The sequence below is a fragment of the Notolepis coatsorum genome, assembly GCF_963971535.1.
Source record: "Notolepis coatsorum genome assembly, chromosome: 13".
In the NCBI taxonomy this organism is placed as follows: domain Eukaryota; kingdom Metazoa; phylum Chordata; class Actinopteri; order Aulopiformes; family Paralepididae; genus Notolepis; species Notolepis coatsorum.
Window position 1 is genome coordinate 32,506,993 of NC_140177.1, and position 10,033 is coordinate 32,517,025.

Genomic DNA, 10,033 nt, shown 5'->3' on the forward strand with positions numbered 1-10,033 from the left:
AATGAATAAAAACATATAGCCCCTAATGGTTCCATATAAAACCATTCATGGGTTCCATGTAGAATTATAATGTGTGTCAGCTATGGGTTCATATTTGAAGTGATGAAGTGGCTTATACAATTTATTTGATGCATTATGACTGGACAAGGGACATTCATGATACTCAATATGAGTATGGGCAGGGCTGGACCTGGCACAGTTGGTGCCCTAGGCAAGCTAACGCTAACATTACAACATTGTTATTATAAAAAAAAAATTTTATTTCATGACACAACGAAAATGACTGTATAGGTAAACTTGCGCTATATTTAGCAAAAGAATTGCCTGATGTCAGTTTCGACTAAATGGCAATAACGAACGTCACACCCCTTCACTGGCTAGCTAACATTAGCTATAACTAGCCAGATTAGACAACATGATGCTACAGTAGCATGATCCATTTGCTAAAGTTGACAATACAATCAAAATGGCATACCTTTCTGCTTGGCACGTTTCTTTTCTTGTCCGCACCATGGATTGCCTCCTCATAGTTCTCTAGTCTTTCCTCGACGCTCGCTTCTAACACACACTTGACCGATACCCATCAATGACAACTCTACCTATTCCAGACCGACCTTTAACATTTTAGATTTTTCCCTTGTGTTCGATTTTCTTTATGTCAAAATATTGGTTGCAGATATGGAAGGGGGCACAAAAAACTCAAAATAATTTATTAATAATATATATAATATATTTCTTTAGCTGGGGCAGTTTTTGGCACCCCCCTCTAAGTGGTGATCTAGGCAACCACCTATGTAGCCTAGGTAGCTCCGCCCCTGTGTTTCAAGTTTCAAGTTTCTTTAATAGTTGTCATACAGAAGTACAGAATACTTTTATACAAAATGCTTCTTACTGTTACGCTCCAGAGACTTTGCAAGACAAGATAAGTATGAAATAAAATAACATAGTATAGCATGTAAATTAGAAGTAAAAAAATGAGGTCACAGTGTTCAGTATAGACATATGTACAATGTTCGATGCAGAATAGACGTAAATGAGTTACCATATAATATACAATACTATGCAGTGTACTAATATACAATACTATATAGTGCAGAAATGGGATGAGGTGCAATTTAGGTACAATTTACAGTAGGTGTACGAGTTGTAGTGCAAATCCTTTATCAATAAATATAAAGTGTGTTTGTGTGATCTAAAGTGTGGAGAGTGGGTGCTGCAGTGTGTTGTGTGTGAGACAGTGTGTGTGTTCGCAGGTAATTGAGACATTCTGTCTCACAGAGCACTTTCTGTTGAATTGGTCATCTCTGTGTGTGTGTGTGTGTGTGTGTGTGTTTAAAGGTCTATCTGCTGTACAGAAAATAGTATCAAACTGTAAATAACATGGTTGCTTCATGCTTTATTACGAATTGGTTGTGTTTCTGTTGTGCGTATTTACGAGTTGGTTGCTGTTGTGCGTAATGACCATTGGATGAGTTTAGCTAAATGTTGCCCCATTGCCCACGATTAGGATATTTCGATTAAGGAACGCATACAGTTAAAATTACTACTCCTCATCTTTAAAGCCCTCCATAGCCTGGCTCCCCCTACCTGACTGACCTCCTTCTCCCTCACCATTTGGATAATAAAATGAATACATATATTTTATTTGTTTTGTTTGTTGAAATATACTGTACAATATAGGCATGATAACAGCATATCACATTAACATGATGATGGTGATGACAGGCTAATAATAATTGACTTACTTTGAAACATCTTGTACAAAATGTACACATAACTAAATTAAATGACGTAATTATTTTCTCCAACTCTGTGTATCGTTTTTTTGAGAATATGTCGTGTTGCTGCTTAACAGACAGATAGCATTGTGTAGCACTAACTAGAAAAACAATAGCCTACACTCAAAGTAATATTTTAGTCTGTAAATATGAACTTTCCATCCAAATGAGTTAAGTAATTCTAACAGAAAACAAAAAGCAGCATGTATGTAATTAAATCAAATAAAAAAACTGAGATAAATTGACTAATGTAATTAGAGATCATAGAATCTACATAACTGACAATGTAATTTTTTTTCACAATTCCAATGTATTTCAAATATCTTACGACAACAATTTGCTATTTGGAAACATGTGAAAACGTTAGATTTACCACAATGTGCTCATATTAAATCAGTGCAATTTGTGACGTAAAATAATGTATCCACAATCCTTTTGTTATCACTTCATGCAGTTATCTTTTGCCTATAGGAGTAGAATGTCCTTCATCTGAATCCTTTGAGGTTGTTCAAACCAGTGAAACAATGACTGAAAGACAGAAATATGGGCCAAACCTGATTACAAATATGATAAATACACAGATTGTAAAATCCCCTGTAGTCTAATTTTCCACTGAAAAGCTTTTGAATGCATCAACAACAACAAAAATCCATTGCGTATAATAAATACATTTGATTTCCACATTACCACATGTTTCATCAGTTATTGGTCAGTTGAGAAGTCTGAGGTTCTGCTGTAGTCATTATTAACATGTATAGCTGTCACTTCCACATTCTGTCAAAGTTTACCATCTCTTTTTTGTCAACCATCAGTCTTCTCTGCTGGGAAGGGGGGTAACTGTATGTTTCATGTATATCCAGAGCTTCAACCACTCTGTACCGAACACAAACACCACCAACCTGGTTGTGTGGCAATAAAGGTATCTTGTATCTTGTTCTCCTACACACCTGTCACATAAAAATAATAAATATCGTGTGCATTGTGTGTATTTGCAACATATGGGAACCTTTTAAATTACATATCGCTAATTACATGTAAGTTGTGGTCATCATCACAACATTGAAGCCATTGTTTCAATCTCCTTTCTTACTATTTTTGTAATGATCAATATAATTAATCCATCATGCTTTCATATAAAGTATCAAATTTGTATTGTCAAGTTAGGCAATTATCTGGTCACAAGCATTTTATACTCCCTGGTGATGACATGTCATTTGCAGCTTAAAGGGCTATACCGAACCTGTGGATCTGATTGTGACTGTCATTCATCAAAACAAGGCCACCGGAGGAAAATCTGAGTTTATTGATCAAACCTTAACCATGTTGCACAAGACGATTCTGTTCATCAGCATATTCAAACATTCAGGTTTTTCAGCATGTAGATAACATTTTAAACTAGAATAATATTTATTTTGCACATACTGTATTGCTTACACACAGTCTTATGATGATTATGATTTTTTTCATCACCTTGAAATGGACAGCTATGCGGTAGTGTTATAGTTGAATACATGTATGTACACATCACATCCTATCATTTACTTATAGGTGAAGGAAATTCAATATTTCAATGAATTCAGTTATTCTTGGTTACACAAATCATTTTTATTTTCACTGTGGGTACTTAAACTGTTAATTTTATCTCCAGTATAAAAGGGCACCTATATTCAAGTGTGTGTGTGTGTGTGCGCGCGTGCACGTGTGTGCGTGAATGTGTGTGTGTGTGTGTGCTCGCATGCGTGCGTGTAATTCTAAGATTATAGATTGTCTTTACTTTGAACTTTTCCTGTTTTGTAAAACAAAAATTGCATTTGAAGCAGCGTACAAAATATTACTTAAACTTGATTCTTAACATCAATCATGCAACCCACTTGCTTAAAGCTGCACTGTGTACGATTGCCTGTGGCCGTGAGAAGTAACTGCCGCATGATTAAACATGGAGGATAAGAGATAGCTGCAACAAAAAAAGACATTTCTTCAAGCTGGAGACTGTAGTCTTCTACCGATTTTGCACCAATCGTCATGTCAGACCATTAGAGCTCATACAGGCAATTTCATGCATCACTGTTGGGAGGATGTTCTCTTGTTCAGTCCAACTCGGTCCAACTCTGTGATTTAACTTGCAGAGTGAGCAACATTTCTTCATGAAATAATTTTTATAGTACAGGTTTAAATCAAATAATTTTGCATTTGTTTTAATCTGTATACAAGTTATTGACATATTACCCAAGCAAGTCATCCATCCAGCTATTGTTGGTATTGGGTTTTTCTGTTTCAATATTACTGCTCACTGGCCCTGAAAGCATGTCCATAAATGAATTAGTCTCACTCTGTGCAGGTGCGGCCTGCATTTCTGGTTCTGTTGCAAACATGCCATCAGAGAAAAGATCATTGGAGGTAGGGTTAGCTGTGGCTGAAAAATCTAAACCCAGGAAATCGCCAAATGTGTTGGAATTTGTCTGACTTGGCTGTGCTGGGAAAACATCTGTACTCGCTACGATGTCGCTCATCCCAAAGATATCGTCAGGAGTGTCTGAAAGCTTTGGGTGTGCTCCACCTTGATAAAAAACATGGTCGGCAGAGGGTTGAGCAGGAATATTTCCCTCTGAGCTGAATATATCAAAGTCATCGAGTTTTGACAGGCCAAGTGAATTGGTGGCATCTTTACTGATGTTGCTGTCCAGATCAAAAAGCATCCCATCACCGAGGCCCCTCCCTCCAAACTCTGGCGCCTCAACCATATCATTTGATTGCCGGATGTTGTTACCCGTATCCATCTGCATGGGCGGTGGCTCAATGGGAGCCGGACTGAAACAATCTCCAAAATTGGTATCGGGTATCTCCTGAAATGCATCGCCCAACATTTGACCACTTTTCTCGGTTGTTGTCAGATTGGAGGATACGTCGGATGTTTGGGCCATCGATTTGTCAGAAACACTAGAAATCACATCATCAGAGACAGACATGCCGGTAACAGCGAGAGACCGAGCTTCACTGCTCTGTAAGATTCTTTCTGGAGTAGCGAATGGATTAATGGAGTCAGTGTCCTCCACACTGAGTATTTGTACCGGAGTTGATGAAATTGGTTCTTTGATCGATAGAACCCCACCTGTAATATCACTAACTGTGAGGGGGGACGGCTCTGTGGTTTTACCCTCGACTACTGTGCTATTCAGTGGATTGGGGTCAGTGGAGAGTGAGTTGTGGATTATACTGCCTACGACTCCCGGTTCCACATGTGTGAGTTGAGACATGTCATCATCTTTAGCATGTTCATCCTCAAGCTCCATCTCCGCCTCCGCTACGGGTTTGTCTCCAGCCTGAACAGACGTGGTTTCGCTCCTCTCCTCCTGCGTGCCTGCGGGTGTGGTCTTCTCTGATGATGACGACTGGAACAGCCGTCCCAAGATGCCCCTTGGTTTGGTCTCTGGTTTCTTCTTGTCCGTCGGGTCGGCCTTGTTTGTCTTTTCGTTGCCACCAGATGTGAAAAGCATGGAAAAGGGCCTCTTGGACCAGGATCCCTTTTTTACATTTGGCCTTGTGTCTGTAGAACCCTTGAGAGAATCAGATCTTGCAACACCTTTCTGCTGACAACCGTTCTGGACAACAGTGGCCTCTTGCTCGTCTACTGAACTGGCCTCATCAATTGGATTTTCACTATTCGTAAGACTCTTCGTGTCTGTAGTTTCATGTTGTGCCTGACTTTCTATCATCTTTTGATCTACTGAATCAAATTCATTTAGTGTGTTTTCTGCTACGATATCTACTTTCTCAGTTGGCTCTTGGTGTGTCGCTATATTTTCATCAAGGGATGAATTACAATTGTATTTCACAGCTTTTGATCCATTACCAAATGTATGCAAACTATCCTGACTGATCTCCATGTTGACAGGTTCTATAGCTGATGATACTGAGACATTTACAGTCAATTCTGCTGTTTTCCCATTATCTACATTATCTCTGCACTCGTAGGGATTGAGAATAACCTCACTTTCTGCCTGTTTATTTCTAAACTCAGGTGACAAATGTTCAGCTTCCATCTTTGTGCTGATTTCGTTCCCTTGTTTAGACATATCAACGACAGGGTGGTCTTCCTCACTTTGACCTGACCGACGCTTACTTTGGTCTTCATGTTCAGCTTCCGAACTCATCTCAGAGGATGAGGGGCCATCTCGACCAGCTTCCGAACTCATCTCAGAGGACGAGGGGCCATCTCGACCAGCTTCCGAACTCATCTCAAAGGGCGAAGGGCCATCTCGATCAGCGGCATCGACATTCGGAGCAAAGCGGACGGATTTCTTTGATTTGCCCAGAGATGCCGTCTTCCTGTCAGGTGTTGAATTACGGCTCATAATCGCAGGGGCTGTCACATTCGTGTGTTCTATTTTTTGTTTTGACATGATAGTGGTGCCCTTTCTTAAACAAGGTGAAGAAAAATCAACCTCTGTCGCAGAGGTACTGTGTTGGAAGAGTGATCTTTTGGTGGAAACACTCCACGGTTTTGTTTCCACTGGAGGTAATTTATCAGCGGAGTGAAACCCTGCCGTTTTAGATCGCTCAGCCACGCTTGAGACGGAAGAACTCGATAATAACCTTTTCTCCCTCTCTAATGTCTTCACTGCGCCCTTGCCGATGACCTTTGACTCACTCACGTTGGCGTGACGACTTGAAACAGGAGCACTAGGAAACACTTTGGCAGCTTTGTCTACATCAGATATCTTATTTCTTAGAGTCGGCACGTTTGCCTGCTGCCCTGGACTACCCCTAACACTCTTTCTCTCTGGCGGCCAACTCATTTTCAGCCTGCTCCCAACATCAGGACCATTGTCGTTACGTGTGGGTTCTCTCCCAGATGACTTTGGGGCAAAGCTGCCAGCAGGGGGCTCCCTCGAGCCGCTGACGGTGTCTGAATGGGCCCTGGTGGTTTTGAGGGTCTTCATGGCGTCCGGCTCATCCGCTGCTTTTTTGTTCTTCTCAAGCCAGAGGTCTTTATGTTGTTTGTGCCCAAACCCCTCGTCATAATTTCCCTTCCTTTTGAAAAGTTGCTGATAGTGAAAAATGCAGTAGAACTCTCCGTAAAGAGATGAATAGTTGTGAATGCTGTGGAAAATAAGAACAAACTCTGTTGTAATGTTAAATGCACTTAAAGGGGCAGTTCACCCAAAATGGATATAACCCAAAAAGTTATATATACAGTAGTAAGTATATATAATTATATATTATAAACTAAACTAACTAAACTATATATATATATATAGTTTGGGTGTGATTTGCTTCATTTTGGAGATATATATCTCTTCTGTCACTCCAATGTGGAGCTCAGCTTGTGGCGTTTAAAGCACCAAAGAAATTAATTTAAAAATTTCAAAACCAACGTCTCTTTCCAGAAATCATGACCTGGTTACTCAATAAAATCCACAGACCTTGTTGTGAGCAGTTTCATGTAGGAACAATTTTCAACCAAATTACACAACCATAATGAAAATAGTTATACATGAAACTGCTCACAACAAGGTCTGTGGATTGTCTTGAATAAATGGGTCATAATGATGCAAAGAGATGTTGCTTTTGAGTTTTTTTTAGTTCAAATGCATCTTTTCGTGCTTTGAGTGCCATTCAGCTCCATATTGGAGTGACAGCAGAGATCTCTATGGCAGATATTTCCAAAACTAAGCCAATCACACCAAAACAAATTGGATTGACAGATAGACCTCCGGTTAAGGGGGAAAATATGTATTTAAATAGTTTTTCTTTTTAATAATAATAATAATTATTATTATTATATATATAATTATATATTATATATAATAATATAATATTATATTATATTATAACCGCCCCTTTAAAAAGGTTACTCTTTTATTGAATTGTCATAGTGGTTGACTTCTTATTGAAAGACTACATAATACTAAGTTATAGTAACAGTTTTGAATTATTTTAATTGCATTAATGATTAGAAGAATTTGTGAAGTCACTCCAATAATCCTGTCCAATCGTCTTTTGAATCATAGTAACTTATATTTGTTTGCCGCAGTCCAGAGTATTTTGATTTTGGTCAAATCTGGTATGAAAGAAAGAACGAACAATCGAAAGAAAGAAAGAATAATTTAAGAGTAATTTAAAGGACTGATTTCCATTGTTTGTAGCGTGTCTGTTGTCTCACCTGAGCTTCTTTCTACAGTGTTTACAGCTGAAGCAGTTGGTGTGCAGGATAAGTTTATTGGCCACCATTCTCTCCATTGGGTAGACTGGTGTCAAACAGGCAGAACACATTTCCTTGGCGTGTGACTGGAACTATGATGATGACAAAACCTTGAATCAAATGTGTGTCTTCAAGGGTATATGGTATTTCCTAAATATGGAATTTTCTAAAATTAATTGTAATACATTTGTGTTACATCCAACATCCCCTGTTTGACTGTTTACTGTTGATGTGTTTCATTATTTTCCCTCCCTGCTCTTACAAGAAAGTATCATGGTAGTTCAATGGTCATTTCCGGTTTACCAAGGTAACATGGTATTATATCACGTATTTACCATGGTACTGCCATGGTAACATGGTATTATATCACTTATTTACCATGGTACTGCCTGGTACAATGTTTGCACATTTTGCACAACACCAGGCCAGGGTATAATCCAATTTAAACCGTGATACCAGTGATAATATTATGGTATTTCCATATTGTTTTGGTCACTCACTACCTTATTCCATCATTATCTTTGGTCACTACAATCATGGTAGAAACATCTTTGGAAATACCATGATACTTCTTTGAAATATGATGATACTTTTTCACAAGGGTGGTGCCTTTGAACAATAATTTACCAGACATTGGACCAAATGAAAGCATAAAGCAGGTAACTTGGGCTACTGTGTGTAATGGCAACAATCTTGTTATTTTGCTAATGTTACAAAATGCCATCAATAGGCCAAAATGCCATCAAGAGGACGTTTATTTTTTCTTTAACCCAGGCCCTATTTAAGCATTGTCTGGCATGATGTTGACATGATGTTGAGTACAGACCATAATTTCACAGATCACTTTAGTATTCAGTAGCACCCTGCTGCATCCTCTCACCAAGCTTCAATCCAATCCAATGGGGCAAATGTTTCAGCCTTCAAACACCATGATACATGTCCTTTTACAAAACAGGAAGCTTGCAGTATAATTAGATTTCTAGATAATTAGATAATTCTACATTATGTTCTACTGGTTACATTGAATCAAAAGTTATAATCAGTTTCATAGGCCATTATATGGCCTGGGCAAATTCGATAGCACAGGCCTATTTATCTAATATTTGCTTCTCATGTTTTTATATTCAGATCAAATTTTATGGCCTATATTTATGTCTTTCTACTATTACCCTGTACATACCGGTACCTCCCCTCCCCCATGCTGCTATGGCGCCTGAATTCGCCCAAGGAGATCAATAAAGGAATATCTTATCTTATGAAACTCATGTTTGAAACGATGTACGGTTTTCAACCATTTCCTAGAATATGAAGACATGTCTGATTATACAGTAATTATAGCATGTATTGTGGGTTTTGAAGGCTATAAAACACTTACCCCATTGGAGTTTCTCAATACTAAAGCGATCAGTGAAATTATGGCCATCATCACAATGTTTTAAATAGTGCCTGAGTTCAAAAAGGTTGAACCCATTCTTTCACAGAAAAAGAAAACCACAGAAATATATGAATGTGAAAATCTTTTAGATCAGAAATAGCTGTCACCCCAGCTTTAACAAACAAATAAAAAACTAAAACTATACTCAGGAGAACAGGTGGTCACCCCTCCCTGCTTCTGGAAGACGTTTTTAATATGGCCAAAGCCCCATTAATGGGGAATACCATGTTTTTCTTGTGTCCCAGGACAGTTGAGTCAGTATTTCTGAATATAAATCAGAAAGATTCCCCTTTAAGATTGGTCACAATAATTTTACAATTCAAGAGAGGTAAATATATCTATGGTAGTAAAAGGTTAACAATCATTTTACAATTCAAGAGAGGTAAATATATACATGGTAAAAGGTTAACAATAATTTTTGCTAAGCTAATAATCTGTATCTGCTAAAGTTGTGTTTTTGTTCCATTACATGTGATGTGCTTCAAGATCAGTTGAAATTCCTATGAATCTTATTGTACAATACCTTCTACAGGTTGGGATAAAATAATCTGAAACCAATACTAGGAAATATAAATAATTTCTTTCTTTGATTTGTCTTTAATATCACATTTATTTGAT